General features: G+C 40.9%; 1 protein-coding gene across 2 annotated transcripts in view; it reads right to left on the bottom strand.

Annotated features, from left to right (window-relative positions):
• Window positions 1-9,633, bottom strand: part of klf3 (Kruppel like factor 3 (basic)) — a 37,939-nt gene extending 28,306 nt beyond the window's left edge. For both annotated transcript variants that reach the window (XM_088342770.1, XM_088342771.1), the window contains exon 1: window positions 9,411-9,633. The gene's annotated coding sequence lies outside the window, so the exon portion shown is untranslated. The remainder of the gene's footprint in view (window positions 1-9,410) is intronic.
• Between the last annotated feature and the right edge of the window lie 9,067 nt (window positions 9,634-18,700).

The raw sequence follows: 18,700 nt of genomic DNA, 5'->3' as shown, positions 1-18,700 counted from the left end.
TCTGCAGGTTCGGGTGCCAGTGCTGCGGAATGCTTTTCCCACTGAGATAAGATATGCACATAAAGTGTGTAAATCTAGGCTTAAAACACACTTATAATCAATGGTTTATGAATGACATTGACTTCAGGTTGCTGTCAACCGGACACTCTGTTATTACCTGTATTTCATGAAGATGATGTCTATGTATTGTCTGTACAGCTCTTTGTGACTTCTTGTGATTAAGGGCTATACAAATAATCATGACATTATTATCTCTTCCATAAGCGAATGCCTCACTGACCCCTAAATAAAATGAAACAGATTTATTGCATTTCTGTTATTGTTAAAGTCCTTTTTATTTGTGCTTTCCTTTTTTTTTTTTTAAAGATTTTTGTTATTTGACATACTTTTTCGCAATGTACCATACAGAACTGCTTTTTCGGGTATCAGCTCAAATTGAACTGATGGGAAATTGTGCAACAATTTTTTCCGAGGCGCCCGTGTGCACTGCACCTACTTTGTCAATAAAAGTAGCCTACCTGCGCACTCATCAAGCGTGGATGCTGAGTGCGGTCGGCAAATATTGTCCTTTTAGGTCAGTGGAGCTACTGTGTGCTCAGACTGCAGAGACTCCTCCCGCTTTGGCCCAAGTATCGTTTTTACGGGACCGGACGGCCCTCATAGCTTCCTATTTATCCTTTTCTTTCGCCCCATGAATGATAAAAAAACAACATGACCGAGGGGGGAAAATATTGTGGCTTGGAGGCGCGAGCTACTGACTTAACCACACAAAGTTGTTGGGCGCACACAACCACACAGATCGTTTTTATGCTTGCTCAACAAAATACTCACATTAAATCACTAAAGGCTTAAATTATAACATGTGGACTCGACAGGCTCGTGCTGGAGATGATGAGATCACCAGAGAGCGCGCAAACCTCCAGACGACGGTTTTGTCCAAGACACACGCCGCAACTCACATTTCTGCGCATACTTTTACTCGTTTCCACTCTAAGCTCATTCCAATTTGAACCGTTCCCCAATCGGGCCTGTTACCCTTAAAGGGAAGACCAAATTCTGAAACATGAAAACGTGAGGAACTAGTACATGTTTTTGGCATAATATATTTATATATATTTCATCGGCATATTCTAATTATTTTCCGAGGTAATGCATTTTGAAGACAGCCTGTCTCATCTTTGACTTCCTGAGCTGTGATGTTGTGTGAAGATCACCAGCACCCTAGCAAGCCAGTCACCATTTTGGTTTATGTGTTAATTAGTTGAATGGGTTACAAGTGTTTTAAGCCAAGTTTTGGTCATTTTTGTAGAGAATGCCTAGGCAATGTGTCGCAGGTGAGTGCAGCAATGGTACAACAAATGGCTTGCAGCCAAGATGGGGAAAACAGGGGGACAACAGGGGGCTAGCCCAGCCAGGAATAGACAAATGGACACAGCAGGCTAGCTGGCTGCTAAAGATGGCTAAACAGGACCGATGGGCGGAAAAACAGGAATATCATGTAAAGTAAATCGTGTCCTTCATCAATACAGCTGGCAAAATTTATTTTAAAATTTAAATTCTCTAGTAGCTCAGGAGGTAGAGCGCTCGTCTTGGGATCAAGGGATCCCAGTTCGAATCCCGGCTCTTCTGTGTTACATGTCGAAGTGTCCTTGGGTAAGACACTGAACCCCTAACACCCCCAATAAGCAGGTTAGCGCCTTACATGGCTGCAAGGCCGCTATTGGGAAATGTGGAGCACATTGTAAAGCGCTTTGAGAAGTCATTGACTTGAAAAGCGCTATATAAAATGCAGATCATTTCATTTTCATTTCATTTCATTTCATAGTACAAAAGTTATTTGTAAAAAAAGAAAAACATGTACAGTGGAACCTCGGTTCTCGACCATAATCCGTTCCAGAACCCTGTTCGAAAACCGATTTGGTCGATCACCGAAAATCGTTTTTCCCATTAAAAGTAATGTAAAATCGTTTTAATCTGTTACAACACCCTGAACGTTTACCATGAAAGTTAACATGAAGCTAACCCAGGCTAATCGTACGTTCGCGTTAGCGTAATCTTCCGTACCAAAGATTACGCTAACATGAACGTGTACAACTAAAGAAATCAGGTCGTTTACACTTCATTTAGCACCCGGGTCTCGGCAAAAAGTGGTGAGCGGTTAAAGGATAAAGAAAAGAATTATGAATAGGATTTCTTACCTTTGTGAAGGTCTGCAGAAGCCATGCTCTATTCGCTCGAAAGAAGGGAAACTCGCACACCTTCTTCATATTTTGCTATTTTTTTCTTTCTTAAATGCAATAGTTGTACGCACTACCCTTCTTTTTTCACCTGTAGCAACTTTGCTGCTTGCACCGACCTTCTTCGGAGGCATAATTAGGGACTAAAACACCGATATCTAAAGCTAAAGCAAAAAGAAGTGCGCGCGCACGTCATAACAGTTCTTCACGAGGGGTGGGGGCAATCTACACCCGTACGCCGCTCAGCATCGCACCCTAGCGTACCGGCGTTCAAACTCCGATTTTTTGAACGAAAAGCGAAGCAAGAATTTCTCGAAATTCTTGGTCGAGAACCGATTTGTTCGAACTGAGAGGCGTTCGAAAACCGAGGTTCCACTGTATAAGGCACAGTACTTTTATCTGTTAAACAAATACTCGAGCCTGTAAATTGAGTTTGTTCTTGAGTATTTAATAAATAGATAAATCAATATATAAAAAGTTTGGACTTAGTGGGTTTTGACTATTGCAGGACATTTTTTAAATGCAGCCCCTGGGAAAAACAAGGGACTACTGTACTGAAAAACAGAAGAGAGTGCAATAATGTGATTTCCATAACTGTTATGACAAAGCAAGAGGTAGCTTCATTTGTAAATCGTAAATTTAAAAAATTTACATTATTTTTTTTAAAAACGAACGCTTTTTCGGATTTTATGCTATCTTCTGGTATTTTATGACCAAAAAAATGAATACATTTTTATTTATAGCTTTTCCCCCATGTTTCACAAGAGGAAAAATCCTGATGAAAATATTGCAAAATAAAAAAATAATTTATATGAGCTAAATTTATATATATATATAACACTTGAATAGTCCATGGGCAGGTTCTGAAAATAGCTCATCAGTTATAGTTTATTGTGATAACTAACATTATGTTTTTGTGGTTGACTTCCCTTTCAATAATTACAACCAGGTAATAAAATAGAAACAACATAGTAATAACATCAGCTAGTTTAGAAATGTATATCAAAATGGTAGTCCTTTGAGCCAATAGGTAACACAAAGTAGCTCTCAACTTCAAAAAGGTTGGTGACCCCTGCTTTAAATAACAAATGTATATAGATTTTGAACTGTACATCTGCCTTTGTTTCAAAGCCCCATGGAATAATATTTGACCACTTTGACCACTGTATTGTCTGATGAAAAACCAGTGCCACATAGCGCAGCGTAGCAGCAAGTTGCCAGACAAACATGGCGGTGACTTTATGTAGGGGGTCCACTAAAAAAATACAAATATCTCAACCTATAATTTGCTTTTAAAATAAAAATTAACATAGATAGATAGATAGATACTTTATTCATCCCCGAAGGGAAATTCACATTGGTATGATCGTTCAGGTTTTCTTGCCTAATATTCAAATCAATTTTTTTTACTAAATTAAAAATGTTTGTACCACCAAGAGGCACTAAATATTATACACTGTCCCTTTAAAAGATAACTCCAACAAATGAGCACAACATCCATATATGAGCTCCTTCCCCGTCATCCTTATGAACGCCTCCCTTACGAGCCGCTACATGACCCTTCGCAGTCTCTGACTCACACAGTATGGGGCCCCTCTTGCAGGAACAAGGGTCTCTTAGGAGTCAGACACATCGGGGCCCATCATTACGGAGAGATGGGTCCAAACCTGTCATCAAAAACACACACTCAAAGACGTGTGCCTCGCAAAGAGGTGAAGGTTTCCAGAGAACGACGGAAGCCTTGGCTCTGTTATTATTTCCACACGGCGTGATGGGTTCGGGAAGGGAAAGGGGAAGAAGGGGGAGCTATAAAGAAGAGAATGAAACCGCAAAAAGAAGTGAACAAGGGGAGGGGGCTGCTGCTGGGGGCCTGTGGTTTCCTGTCTAACCCCCCCTTAAAAAACACTTCACCTCCCTTATAGTGAGTGATGTGTCGTTCATGAACAAAATGGCTCTAAGCTGCCTCTAGAAAGTGGGGGGGAAACGCACTCTCTCTGTCACTTTTTTTCTCTATTTCATTTCTTCTTTCCGTCTCTCTCTCTCTCTCTCTGTCATTTCTTTCCATTTTTCTTTATCTGGCTTTCTCTCTCCTTAACTCTATTTGGCTTTTTCACTTTCTTTCTGTCTCCCTTCTCTATCTTTCTCCTTCTCTGTTTTTCTTCTCCTCCATCTCTATTAGTCTCTTGATCTCAACTTCTATTATTCTTTCTCACTTTTTCTCTATTATTCTGTATTTGTTTCTTTTTTTTCTCTTTCTATTTCTACCACTTTTTCTGTCAGTTTCTCTCGCTCTATGTCTCGCTCACTCTCTCTATGTATACAGTAAGACCTCGGTTATAGCGGTTATTGGGGACCAAAACCACCCGCGATAAGTGAAAATCCGCGAAGTAGCGGCGCACTTTCAAAAAAAAAAAAAAAAAAAAATTCTCATCTCATTATCTGCACCGCTTACCCTTATTAGGGTGACGCCGCGTCCGCCAAACTCGCTCCGTCGCGCAGCCCGGGAGTGACCTCCGTCGACCCCCCCCCTCCCACGTCCCATCCAGCTGGCCGCCTTATCCCGCGTCCGCTGACGTTCTGCCGAAAAAACCCGCAAAAAGTGAAAATCTGCGAAGCAGCGACGCCCCTTCAAAAAAAAAAAATTAATAATAATAATTTTTTTCTTTTTTTTTTAACCATTACAGACCGCGAAGCTCTGAATCCGCGAACGTCGAACCGCGAAGTAGCGAGGTCCCACTCTATATTCTTTCTCACTCTGTCTCAACTATATGTGTTGTTTAAAATTAAAAAGTTTAATTAGGTCAAAGTTTCCTGCATATTGAAACAATAAAGACTATCACAATATAATAGCATATTACATTTTGAAAAACCAATTAGCTCGGAGCATAATTTTTCATTGTAACGGTAATGGTTTGTTTGTTAGTTGGATCCCTTGTCGACTAGGGTCGTTGGTGCACCATTTCCTGTGGTGTGTCTTGGGCAAGTACTGCCTGGTGCCCCCCATCCCTCATATCATTAAAAACAAAATCCGAGAAAAAATAATTTTGGTATCAGAAAGACAGCTCTTTTCAGTTATCTGAAAGAGCCAGTTCTCTAGAAAGAGAAAACAAATTCCATTACTACTCCCTTACCTCAATAATAGGGGAATAGAAGATAAACAGAGAACACACACCCTGACCTAAACGATTGAAAAGAAACTAGGAAGCAAGTAGGACAAAACGTCAATGAATCTCAAACTTGAGGACGGGGTGGGGGGTGTTGCAGGGGGTGGGACAAGACAGATCCGGGGGTTGTGTAACAGCGTTTCGTTTTACGGCCCCGTCTGCTCGCTTCCTTGGCTTTTTCAGCCGAGACAACCAAATATTCTGCGGCCAGTTTAATCTTTAGCTCTTTCGTTCCACAAGACGTGCACTTTGAGCAGCCTGTGTGCGCTCTTACGCAGTTTGTTCCAGCAGATAACATCGGCGTGTTGATTCAGGAGGTGCAGGGGGGGTACATGGAGGCCGGTGGGTGGGGTTCTGTGTACTATCCCTTGTGACAAACTAGTGTCCAAAAAATAAATAACTTTTTTCAACGCTTCATCAATGTTCAGCAAGGATTGAGTATTGGAGGTAAGATCTTAAGCCCAGGCCCGAGTACGACTGGATCTTTGGTCCGGGTCGGGCCTAAAATGTGAAACGAGGCTGCAACAACAAATATATGAACTAGGTTATTAACTCATTTAATTCCATACGTTTCTCTCAAATGGGATATGCAGGTGCCAGACAATTTTTGCCTTTTAGACTCAATTTTGAACGGCCTACAAAAAAAAATTGTTTTTTAGCTACATACATACCAAAAGAAAGCATCAACCCTTTTTAGCTTATGCCACTGTTTGGTAAACGACAGTTGAACAGTGCTGAGTGTTTTGAAAATTCTTATTTCCAAGAAAGCTTCTCAGAAAAACGGCTTTTTATGAAAGGACGCATTTCAAGCAGAACTTTCCCTTAGGTCAGGCATATCCAAAGTTGGGCCCAGGGGCCAATTACGGCCCTTGATCAAAAAGTTTACAGGCCTATGGCCTACGTCATAGAATTAATAATATGTGGCCCACCAGTAATAATGGCTGCTGTATAAAATAAATGTGTTTCAAAAAAAAAATCCTATGGCGAACGGGTAAAAAAAAAACAAGGAAAGTTGATTGTGAGGGCCGCTGCTTCCAGGACAAGTGGAAATAGTATTTTTTCACAAAAACCCAAAACAACTGTGTCTCCTGATTTGCCAAGAAACTGGTTGTTTTGAATGAATATAATATCAAAAAGCACTGCCAGATAAAACATGCTAAATACTACAAGCTAACTGGATACAAACGCTGTGAAAGGGTGACGCAAGTTGAAGCTGTTTTAACGGCAGCACTTTTTCACGAGACCCTGCAAGTTGAATGAAAATGCTAAAAAGGCGATTTGAAAGGTCGCGACACTGATGGCTAAGCATTGCAAACCTTTCACAGAGGGTAAATTTAATAAGGACTGTTCAAAGAATGCCACTCTGAATAGACAGCCCTCACACATTTTCAGCTTACCAAAACTGTCCCGCTTTCTGAAAAGTTTGGACACGCCTAGTTTATACAATCTTGTTTAACCTAGATTTTGTTACCAAAGACAGGCTTTAATTTGTTATCATAAATCACCTATCTTCATCCCGAGTGCTCGCAAAACAGATGTGAAATTTTGGGTTTGCTTTGGGCTCGGTCCTCCAAATCAAGTTAATACCAGCTGGCCTGGGTCGGGTTGGATTTTTTTAGGCTCGATCTTACCTCTACAGATTATGATAATCAAACAAAAGGAGGTTGCCTCGTCCCAATTATCAAGCCCCCTCGCGTCCTATCTCTCTCCTCACTCTTTTGAGCTTGCTGGCTTCTAAACAGGATGAAGGCTTCATATGCCAAGAGGAATGTGTGACGTAAGCCTCAGCCTTGAAACAAAGCACAGGAAACGCAAGGGAGAGACATGGGGACAGGCTTCGTGGAAAGGATGTAGTACCCCTACATCCTTCCCACGAAGGAGGGTGTACATCAGGTGTGACTCACACCTGTCACCCCAGCTGGAAGTGAGCGGCTTTTGGGGTCATATTCACTTGACATAATAACACGTTTTTCGTGCTGCAAGGAATAAAACCTGAAATTTGGTCTTGTTTTTGACTGAGATGCATTTTAAATTACTCAACTGACACAAACTCTCAATTGAGGTCTTGCCTGGATTTAGTCTGAAAATATAAAATAATATAAAATATGGTTGTGTTAAGAAGTTGGCTAACGAGAATGGTGAAAAAGCCATACAGGACCCCAAAAAATAATAACAAAATGTACGTTTGGAGCCGGAAAAAAAACAAAGTGCAGTATGGAGATATTGTAATCGCTGAGGTTACGTTACAAAAAGAGGTGAAATCCTTGAAGTATTCATATTTTTACATTTGGTATACAAATAAATACTGTATTATACAAAGAAAGCAAAGAACAAACCCTTTTACTGGCTCACACATGTGTTTAAATACATAATAAAAGTACTGTATACAGACATGAAGAATTAGCCTTGGCTAAAATGTTATAGAATATGACAAGAGTTTATGGGGCATACTCGTCTCTTTTCAAATAAACAAAACTTGAAACTTCTCATCTCATTAGCTGCACCGCTTATCCTCAGTAGGGTTGCGGGGGTGCTGGAGCCCATTCCAGCTATCTTCGGGTAGTGGGCAGGGGACACCCTGAACTGGTTGCCAGCCAATCGCAGGGCACACAGGGACAGACAACTCGCTCGCTCATTCACACCTAGGGACAATTTGAACCGGCCAATCCACCTGAAATGCATATCTTTGGAATGTGGGAGGAAACCGGAGTGCCCGGAGGAAACCCACGCAAGCACGGGGAGAACATACAAACTCCGCACAGGAAGTCGGGTAGCTGGATTTGAACCCACAAGGGAGGTTGCCAAGACCTTAGACTGTGCCGCACACGCCACCACCGTGCTGCCCTTACATACACATTTTTTTAAATAACTACTGTACTGTCAAAAACTAATTTCAATCATCAATGTAAACTGAAATCCTCAAGACTGAGAATGCAGAACACAATGCAAAGCAGTGAAATCAAAAGAACAGTGAAATGTGAACTGTGTTATAGCAAAGTTTAACTGTACTCACTTGCTGCTTATTTCATTACACTATTCTCTTATGTACATTAAATTTAGGCCACTCTACAACCAATATCATGTAGATATGACCTATCCATCCAAAGTTGCCATCTCATTTTTGTTTTTTAAGTCTTTTATTACATGTTTATCATGGAGTGCCAAGTCTAAAATCATTGTAAACAATGTACATCCATACTTACGTTTTAATCAATGACAAGCAATAGAATTTGTATATGTCGAATTGTCCTTGGGCAAGACACTGAATCCCTAATGCCCCCAATAAGCAGGTCGGCGCATTGCATGGCTGCTATTGGTGTGTGAGTGTGTGTGTGAATGGGTCAAGTCAATTCAAGTCATGTTTATTTGTATAGCCCTTAATCACAAAGAGTCTCTAAGGGCTGCACAGATCAAAGACGATTGAAAACTACAGACTATTATGACATCATCCCCTCATCTAAAACCTACATGAGGGCAAATAATATACATTTTATCAACATAAAATATAGGTTATTCGTATGTAGAAGTGTGTTTTAAGCTTAAATTTGAACATTTCCACTGAGGTTGCAGATAAAATCTCAGGGGGAAATTAAGTTTATAGGAGCTACAGACAATGTGCAACAATCGCTCAAACAAAAGTAGGCAGGTTAGGTACATAAACCCAGGCAACCCAACAGAAAAATTACATCAATGTGAAGCACATTGTAAAGCGCTTTGGGAGGTCTTCATTGACTTGAAAAGCGCTATATAAATGCAGACCATTTACCATTACATTGTTTATTGTTTTTATACAAGACGAGAGGAGTTGAACCAGCAACTCCTTACTTACCAAGTATTTAAAATGATTTAAAAATTGAGTTTTGTCTAAATTAAGATATTTTTGTGAGTTTTTCAAAATAAAATAATAACTTTATTAACAGTGGACCCTTTTTAATTGTGTAAATTAGCATTAAAAAATTACTTTTAATTTTGAGTTAAAATAAAAACCTTAAATAATGTCCCGACTCACTTCTCTGATGGAGCGGGATCAGTCTGCTTGCTGGACGAGTACGTAGTTCCTCCACTGGGGTCCTAAATTTCCTTGGTTCGGCGTCTCTATCATGAGACCAAACCAGTCCGGTTCAGTCGGCTTCGGACGGCAGAGTTCAACAATTTCCACGAAATTACACGAAAAAAGGAAGTCAAGCCGCTAACTGCGTGTCAGCTTGCGTCTTTGGTGCGTCGTGGAGAGACTTCTGCTGTCACATGATCCGCGCTCTGTTTTCTCCGTGGGGTCGGTTTCGAGGGGCGGGGCCAGGGCGGGACCAGGGTGGGGTGGTCCACTCGTGCGTGACATTTTCAATATGTGCGTTTGTTTTATAGTTTTTATTTAAAATAGCATACATTTTTATATTTCTTAAATAAAATTACCTATATTTTGTGGCTTTTATGTTATTATAATGCTGCTTTCGAGAAAGGTAAAAGTCAGGACTGTCCCGTTTCCAATTCCCACCAGTTTTAAGTATTCGAGGCAAATGCAAACGTCAAAGATGGCAGTTTAAGTAAACAGTTGCTGTTTACGCGTTTTTGTTTTGTTTTGTTTTTTAAATGACGTTTCAAATTGAATAAAATTATTGGAAGGGAGACAAAAGTTTGTCGTTATTTTATTTTTAAAAAGCAATATGCTCTAACAGGGGTCGAGAACCTGTTTGACCCAAAGAGGCATAAAAGCACAAATATTTTGGTTTGTTTTTTTTTAGACAGAGAGACACACCATACATTTTAAGACAAAAATCAACAAAACCGCCAATCTCATTCTAGAGAAAAATTGTATTTCTTCAGCACATTAGGTTTCCCTGTGTGATGTTTGATGATTTGATAAAAATCTATTAAAACATAATAATGTCAGAGCCTGTGTCCCAATATAAATATTAATATACCACTTTGAATTAGTCACCCTCCTGCAGTTACTTAAGTGTTGGGGCTCATTTCAACTGACATTTTTGTCCTAAAATATGGTTTTAAAACAAGGTGCCAACAAAGTTATTTCACTAAAATGGCACAAAATACTACAAACGAGAACACTAACGTATTTACCTTCAGTGTAGACAGCGCAAGGCGAGGAGAAGGAGTGTGTGCGCCTTGTGTATAGCTCCGCCCATTCCTACCTCTCACCCAATCAAATATTTGTCGGTGCTTTTCTAGAGCTTCTGGGTGTTTAAAATTTGTGATGTGGCTTTTCATCATTAAATGTCTAAAAATGAACATAGACTGTTGGATGAGCACTACTTTATCCGCCGTTACAACGCCAATATCGTTGCTGACAGTCAAAAGTGGTGCATTGCTTTGGCAACAGAACGCCAACGGCGGTGTGTCCCGCACAGCTAAAGCTGTTTTCAGCAGCGTGGTTTTTTACTCTCCTGTGAGTTTGTCTTTTGGGATTTTGACATCATTATAAAAATAGGGACTACCATATACTGTAGTTACATAGCAATTACGACTAAAGTATTTGCTAATGGGACAAAAGAAAAGGCAAATTGGTGAATGAGGCAACCGACTCGTGTCGTCCGTGAACGAAACTGATCCACGAGGCGTCTCTTGAAAGTGGGAGCCGGCTACCCACCAATCGAGAGCAGGTTATTTTCGAGACGTAATTTTTTTTCTTGTGATTGGTCAAAATGCATTTTTTTCAGGGATTTTGTGCTGTTGACTTTGAATTTGAGCATAAAAAAGGGTCGAATTGTTTTCTATTTTATCTTTTTCTTTATATATATATATCCATATTTTAATTTATGTTTCCCCCAGCTTTTTCAGATAACGTTTAAGTCTTCCTTTTGCTTCATTTTCCCCTTTCTAAGGCATTCATAATAATAAATAATAAATGGAAATACTGTATATCAATTAAACAACACAATCAACCTGATGAGCCATTTGGGAATCGAAAGAGCCGGCTCTTTTTAGTGAGCCAAGCCGAAAAAGTCGGTTTTCCAAAAAGAGTCAGATTTCCCATCTCTACAACGGACCATTTGAGTTAGCTTGTATTCATTACACTCCTTTATTGCGGGTTGTTATTTTTTGTAATGTTCACTGTTTATTTTTTTGCACTTCAAATGTAGGATAAATCTGTTGCCCTCGAGGTGCAATAAATATTACAAGGTTCCATAACACAAATACCTGTTGGTTCCCTATTCAAATTACTTGAATACTGCCAAGAAAATTTTGAATTTTGTGAAATACAACAACTTTTTTTTAAAGTAACGAAAATAGTTACTTTCCCTGGTAACAAGTTACTTTGACGATAGCTGGTTCGCGCCTCGGCCGAGTCATACCTAATTGGTAAAATGGCGGCGCCCTCTGTTGGCTGCGGCTGCATCAGCTCGCTACAACGGGTCAGGTGTATCGACATTTCGTTCTGTGTACATTGTTACAAAGAATGACAATACAAAGGAAATTATTATTATTATTATTATTATTATTACTAACTCAGTTACTCTATAAAAGAAGTTGTAGGTAACTGTTACTAATTAGTTTTTCAAATAAAGTGCACAACACTGAATATTACACACTGTCCCTTTAAGGACACTTCAAATGGCGCATGCCACCTTTAATAAAATTGCCTTAGTGACTACCAACTAGTGACTGTTGGAAGAAGCAAGAAAGACAGAGCCAGACGAGTGATGCAAACAAAATTACAGGTCTCTGATAATAACAGACATTTTTGATTTTCTACAATTTTAACCTTAATAATATTGTGTTAGCATTTGTAGCTAACAAAAGCAACTGGCTCACGGAGTAAGAATCTAGCTAAAGCATGACAGAGCAAAACTAGTGACGTAAGGGGCCGGTCACACAGCCGTTTGCCCGTGATGGAAAATGCGCAAAATTGGCCAACCCGCTGTTCATCGGTGGTATGCCCGCAAAACAGACGCCGGCGACTGTTCCGCTTCCTCATCACGTCATGTCTGCGTCATTTTCTCGTGTGGACCACGGGTATAAAAGCTCCCGAGCCGGTGTTGTGCCCAAATCCGACTCCTACGCAACACCCCCACCCCGCCACCCCCTCGCATGAACGCGCATTCTGCTGCGATCGCTTTTGACTTTTTCATCCACGTTAACAAACACATTTTGTAGAATACGATCGCACTTTATTGTTTAAATAAACGCGTTATATAGACTAGGATCTCCCAATTGTTATAATTAGCTCGCTTTATTGTTTTAATAAGCGTTTTATATAGAATACGATCACTTTTGTTGGAAGCGCAGCAGAATGCGCGTTCACGCGAGGGGGGGAGGATTTACCGTTCGATTACATTCACAACAAAAACAAAGACGGAATGGTTTAAGTTGTATTACATTCCCAACAAATGCAAGACGAAGTGGTTTTGGTTATATGTTCGCCATTACATTCCCTAAAAGTGAGATAAAACGAGGTAAAAGTGGTTGTAGTAGCGAGGGGATGCAAATCTCGGCAGGGATGCATTTCTCGGATAACACCTGGCTGTAGAAATCATAACCGCTCAAGACACAGTCCCGTGAAGATCAAGATTTCAAGCTATGGCATCATTTTTATTTTATTATCTTGAAAAGAAATGTCAAGAAAAGAAAATGGATTAAGACGAGGTCACTACGCTGACGGGGATCCATGTTCACCCCCTTGACGTCTCGAGCACAACTGACGTGTGCTCGGCAAATTGCGCTGTATATACGCGGAGAAAGGCGTTTGACCGTCACACGCGTAACACGCTAATTTCACGTAATAACACCGCGATACAGGGGCAGAACATGCTATTACCATGCTCCACCCACGATTACCCGCTGAAATTTCCCGTCCTACCCATGTGTAACCACGCCCTGGCCGCGGCCAGAGCACGTCGTTCCGCGTCATTTCCGCGTCATTACCTCGTGTTGACCACGTGTGCGGCACGCGGTTTAACACGTGCTCAAACTTTTGAGCAGCTCAAAACTTTTTCGCGCGGCCAACCGCGTGTGAATTTCCGACCGCGAGTAAAGCACTGCTGTATCTCGTCTATATGGCGGTCTCAAAACGTCCAACAGCGCCCGACAGTGTCTGCTTCACGGCCGCGCTCTGAAGAATTGAACAGCGCAAAACTTTTTCGCGCTGCCACCCGCGCGCGAATTTCCGACTGCCTGTTAAGCACTGCTGTATCTCGTCTGTATGGCGATCTCAAAGCGTCCAATAGCGTCCGCCTCACAGGCAGAAATTTCTGGCCGTGATTCAGCCGCAAATGTCTGTGTGACCGGCCCCTAAACCCGGATTACGAGACGCAAATATGAACGGCCATTTATTTATTCTCTTAAACTTTAATTTAAATAACATTGACTTACCCCCAGTGTCAACCCCAAGCATTGGACAACGTAAATTTTGCATACACGCATGCTAGCACATATGCTAGCGTCTGTCGTCGCAGCAGACACCTGCGTGGTCTCGGATGGTTTACGGTAAGTGTGAGTATAGGAGCATTTCAAATGCAAACATTCTAGGCGCTCAGTCAACGTGGCAATTGGAGCATTACCTTAAAATGTTAAGACGGCCGGTGGGATGAAACGCTAGCGACCCCGTCAAAATTCGGGTTTTTTTTCCAAAAATGATTCAGATGGAACACAATGTACCACGCTGGAAATGTACAGATTGTCAGAAGGATTGAGCCACGAGGTGGATTGTTAACTCATTTTGTAATAACGAACAACGCTGTTCTCAAATACAGTTAACCACCAGGATATTCAATTTTATTTGGTACCCTTAGGGAAATTAATATATTCAACAACTGTACGGGGGGGCTACGGATGAGTCAATGCTGTCGCAGCACAGGGTGCGTCAAATGACCTATTTACAGTACCTGTTATCCCCAGGCGGGCTTCCATCCAAGTACTAACCAGGGCTGACTCTGCTTAGTTTTACGACATTGTAAGTTCTTGGCTGAAGTTATGGCTGAATGACATTTTCACTTCACAATGTGGAATAAGATGCTTTTCGGACCCTCTTAAAGGATTTCACACACTACATGACAATCAAAAATGTATTTCCCAATCATTTCAGTAAGACATGTTATGTCTCTAACATGCCTGTTGGAAACTGGCAATGTCATACAAAATGCTGTTCTGCCATATCCTGAGAAATACAGATATGCTATTGGCTGAACTACTTCCCACAATGATTTTCCCCTCATTCAGTTTAGAATGAAGCGTGCTTCGTAAAGACTTTGCAACTCGGCAGTACTGTAAATTTTGTACAGTAATTATCAGGTTTTTTGTGGTACCTTAATTCAGTGTTTCTCAACCTGTGTGCCGGGGCTTGATACAACTTGATAAAAACACTGATTACTATCTCTTTACAACAACCTGCAATTACGCGTTAGCTAATGATATCTTCTTTTTTTTAATAAATTACCGTCTTGGTGTTGTTGACACTTTTGTTGGTAATACAGTGCCTAGCGCAAGTATAGTTCCCCCCCTCCCTCAACAACTTTTTGTCATAGTGCCACATTTCATTATTTTCAAATATATTTTTTAAATGTTTTCTTTAATGGTGGTACAGAAAATTGAAGGAGACCGTAAACATAGGGGTCTCTATTGAATAAAAATTTTGTAAGTATGATATTTCCCACCTAAACAACACATTCAGCCACACATTCATACCACCCAGGGGAGAAGAAAAAAATACAATAAAAAAATAACAAAGAGAGGGACTTAAGTAGAAATGATAATAATAACTAACTATGGATAGTGTATGTATACACACACACACACACACACACACACACACACACACACACACACATTAACGTATGGATACACATATGTATAAATATATATATATATATATATATATATATATATATACATATATACATACATAGACATAAATATACATACATATATACACACAAAAACACAAGCATACATATACATGTACACACACACACACACACACACACACACACACACACACACACACACACACATATTTACAAATGCAGACATACAGTGAATAAAATAATTATTTGAACGCACTGTTATATTGCTATTTCTCCCACTTAGAAATCATGGAGGGGTCTGAAATTTTCATCGTAGGTGCATGTCCAATGTGAGAGAGATAAACTAAAAAGAAAGATACAGAAATCACAATGCCTGATTTTTTTAGTGATTTATTTGCTTAATATGGCTGCAAATAAGTATTTGAACAAGTAAGTATTTGGCATTGATGGCTGCAGTATCCCGCGGTGATTTCGTAGCAATTTTTAATTTGCACGTAGCATAAATATTTTACCAATATTCTAGTTTAAATGACTTTACCACCGTGTTGGCACGACTATCAAGATTTCTCTATGACTTTACATTTATAACTAACTTTGTCTCTATATTTCTGTGATACTTCATGATACAGTGAAGAAAACTAGTATTTGAACACCCTGCTATTTTGCTATTTCTCCCACTTAGAAATCACAGAGGGCTCTGAAATTGTAATCGTAGGTGCATGTCCACTGTGAGAGAGATGAACTAAAAAGAAAAATCCAGAAATCACAATGCAGGATTTTGTAACGATTTATTTGTGTGATAAAGCTGCAAATACGTATTTGAGCACCTGTGAAAATGAATTTTAATATTTGGTATGGTAGCCTTTGTTTGCTATTACAGAGGTCAAACGTTTCCTGCAGTCATTCACCAGGTTTGCACACATTGCAGGAGGGATCTTGGCCCACTCCTCCACACAGATCTTCTTTTTTCAAATAGCTTCAGGTCTGGAAACTGGCTGGGCCATGCTGGAACCTTAATATGCTTCCTACGGAGCCACTCCTTGGTTTTTCTGGCTGTGTGCTTCGGGTCGTTGTCGTGTCGGAAGACCAAGCCACGACCCATCTTTATTGCTCTGACAGAAGAAAGGAGGTTGATCCCTTAAATCTCACAATACACGGCCCCAGTCATCTTCTCTTTAATGCAGTGCACTCGTCCTGTCCCATGTGCAGAAAAACACCTCCTATGCATGATGCTAAAACCCCCATTCTTCAGAGGAGGGATAGTGTTCTTTGGATTGTACTCTTCTTTCTTCTTCCTCCACACACGCTTAGTTGAATTATTTTGGTCTCATCTGACCAGAAAATTCTCTCCCATGACTTCATTCTATTTTCTAAATGGTCATATGCAAACTTAAGACGGGCCTTAACATGTGCTGGTTTAAGCAGGGCAATGTTTCGTGCCACGCATGATTTCAAACTATGACGTCTCAGTGTTTTACCTACATTAACCTTGATCCTGTGGTGAGGGGGCCTCTCCCTCTGGGAGGTGTGAGAATTCTCCCACCGTGGTCCGCTGTGTGTCGTAAGAGGCGACTAAAGTGGAGGGCGCGAGGGGACTGGGGATCCTCTCCTCTCTATCTCTACTCCCTAAGAGACAGCAAGGCAAAGAAAGCGGGAGACTGAAAGGTCATGCAAACCCTAGTTATAGGGTCACTAAATGTGAGAGGATGTGGAAGTAAAGTGACTGAGTGGAAGAAAGAGGAGATTGGAAGGATGATGACCAGAAGAATGGTTGATGTGTGAGCCTTGAGTGAATCAAAGATGAAAGGAAAAGGTGAATTACAGCTTGGAGGTATGTATGATAGAAAGTCTTGAGTTACGGGTGGACATGCTAGAGAAGGAGTGGCTGTGCTTGTGAGTGAGAAAGCAAAGGGAAAACTGGTGGAGTGCAAAGAGATATCTTATAGATTGATGTGGATAAGGTTAAAGTTGGTTGTAGAAGTATGGATGTTTATGAGTGCATATGGACCTGGTTCAGAAAGAAGTGCTGAGTAGAGAGAAGAGTTCTGGAAGGATTTGTCCGAATGTGTTGCAAGTGCAAAAGAAGGGTGGAAAGTGGTAATACTAGGTGACCTGAATCCTAGAGTGGGTAATGGAACGGTTGAAAATGTGGTTGGTAGATATGGAGTACCGGGAAGAAATGAGAGTGGGAAGAAATTTATTGAGTTATGTGTGGAAAATGAGTTAGTATTTGCAAATACAATGTTTTACGTCCGGAATTTGAGTATTTTTTTTGTCATCACGGAGTCTTGGCTTTCCCGACGCCTCATTACATCACCGGCTCGAACGAGACGAAGACTCCGGTAAAAACAGGGGTTGGAGAGTACGCGCTACAATAACAGCCGTACCATTGACACACACTGCTCACTCGATATGGAGTCTCTAGCAGTATCGTGCAGACCCTTCTATGTACCGGGAGAGTTAACTGTGGTCTTTGTGTTTGCTGTTTACTTTCCACCGCTAACCGTTTCACCGGATGCTAACGTTAGCATAGCGCTAAATCTCCTGCCCGCTGCTATCAATAAACAGCAGCTTGCACACCCCAACGGAGCTTTATTGTCGACGGCGACTTTAATCGGGCATGTTTATGGACTGTACTCCCAAATCCATTCAATTGTGGACTGGGCAATTCGGAAAAACACTGGACTATGTGTAATATAAGATCTAACATTCCGGCAACTCTGTTTGACCCCCCCCCCCCTCATCAACAAGCCCGTGCTGGGTGATTTAAATGTAAAGCCTGTGGAAACATGGAAGGTACAAGAGGCACTGAAAGAAATGAAAGGGGCAAGGCGCCTGGGTTGGATGGGTGTACTGCTGAATGCTTGAAGAATGGTGGCACACCTATGATTGACTGGTTAGTACGCTTGTTGAATGTTTGTTTTTAAGTGGTGTGGTTCCTGTTGATTGGTGAAGTGCACGTGTGGCGCTATTGTATAAGGGTAAAGGTGATAAGTATGAATGTAGCAATTCGAGAGGTATCAGTTTGTTGTCCGTGGTAAGCTGTATGGATGTCTTGATTAAGAAAGTGAGAGGAAGAACAGATGAGGTGGTGACGGAGGAGCAGAGTGGTTTCAGGAAAGGAAGAGGCTGTGTGGTAAGGTGTTTGCAGTAAGACAGTTGTGCGAGAAATATTTTGCAAAAGGTAAGGATGTTTGTTTGGCTTTCATGGACTTGTAAAAGGCGTATAACAGAGTCGATAAAGAGGCGTTGTGGCAGGTGATGTTAATGTATGGAGTGGTTGGAAAGTAGTTGGAAGCATGAAGAGTTTTTATGTGAACAGCAGAGCATGTGTAAGAGTAGGGAGTGAGACAAGTGAGTGGTACCTTTTGTTGACTGCTGTGAGACAGGGGTATGTGATGTCGCCATGCTGTCGGCCACCCCTCTCCAGGGATATGACCAGAGTAGATAGATAGATGGATAGAAATCCATCTCTATTAATGAGAAAATGTATTTTAAATGTCTTTTTACAAGTGTGTGAAAGGTTAAATTTTAGATCATTCAG

The sequence above is a fragment of the Urocampus carinirostris genome, chromosome 8 (assembly GCF_059441175.1).
Source record: "Urocampus carinirostris isolate Australia breed hairy pipefish chromosome 8, RoL_Ucar_1.0, whole genome shotgun sequence".
NCBI classification, from domain to species: domain Eukaryota; kingdom Metazoa; phylum Chordata; class Actinopteri; order Syngnathiformes; family Syngnathidae; genus Urocampus; species Urocampus carinirostris.
This window is presented reverse-complemented; position numbering and strand designations above follow the sequence as displayed.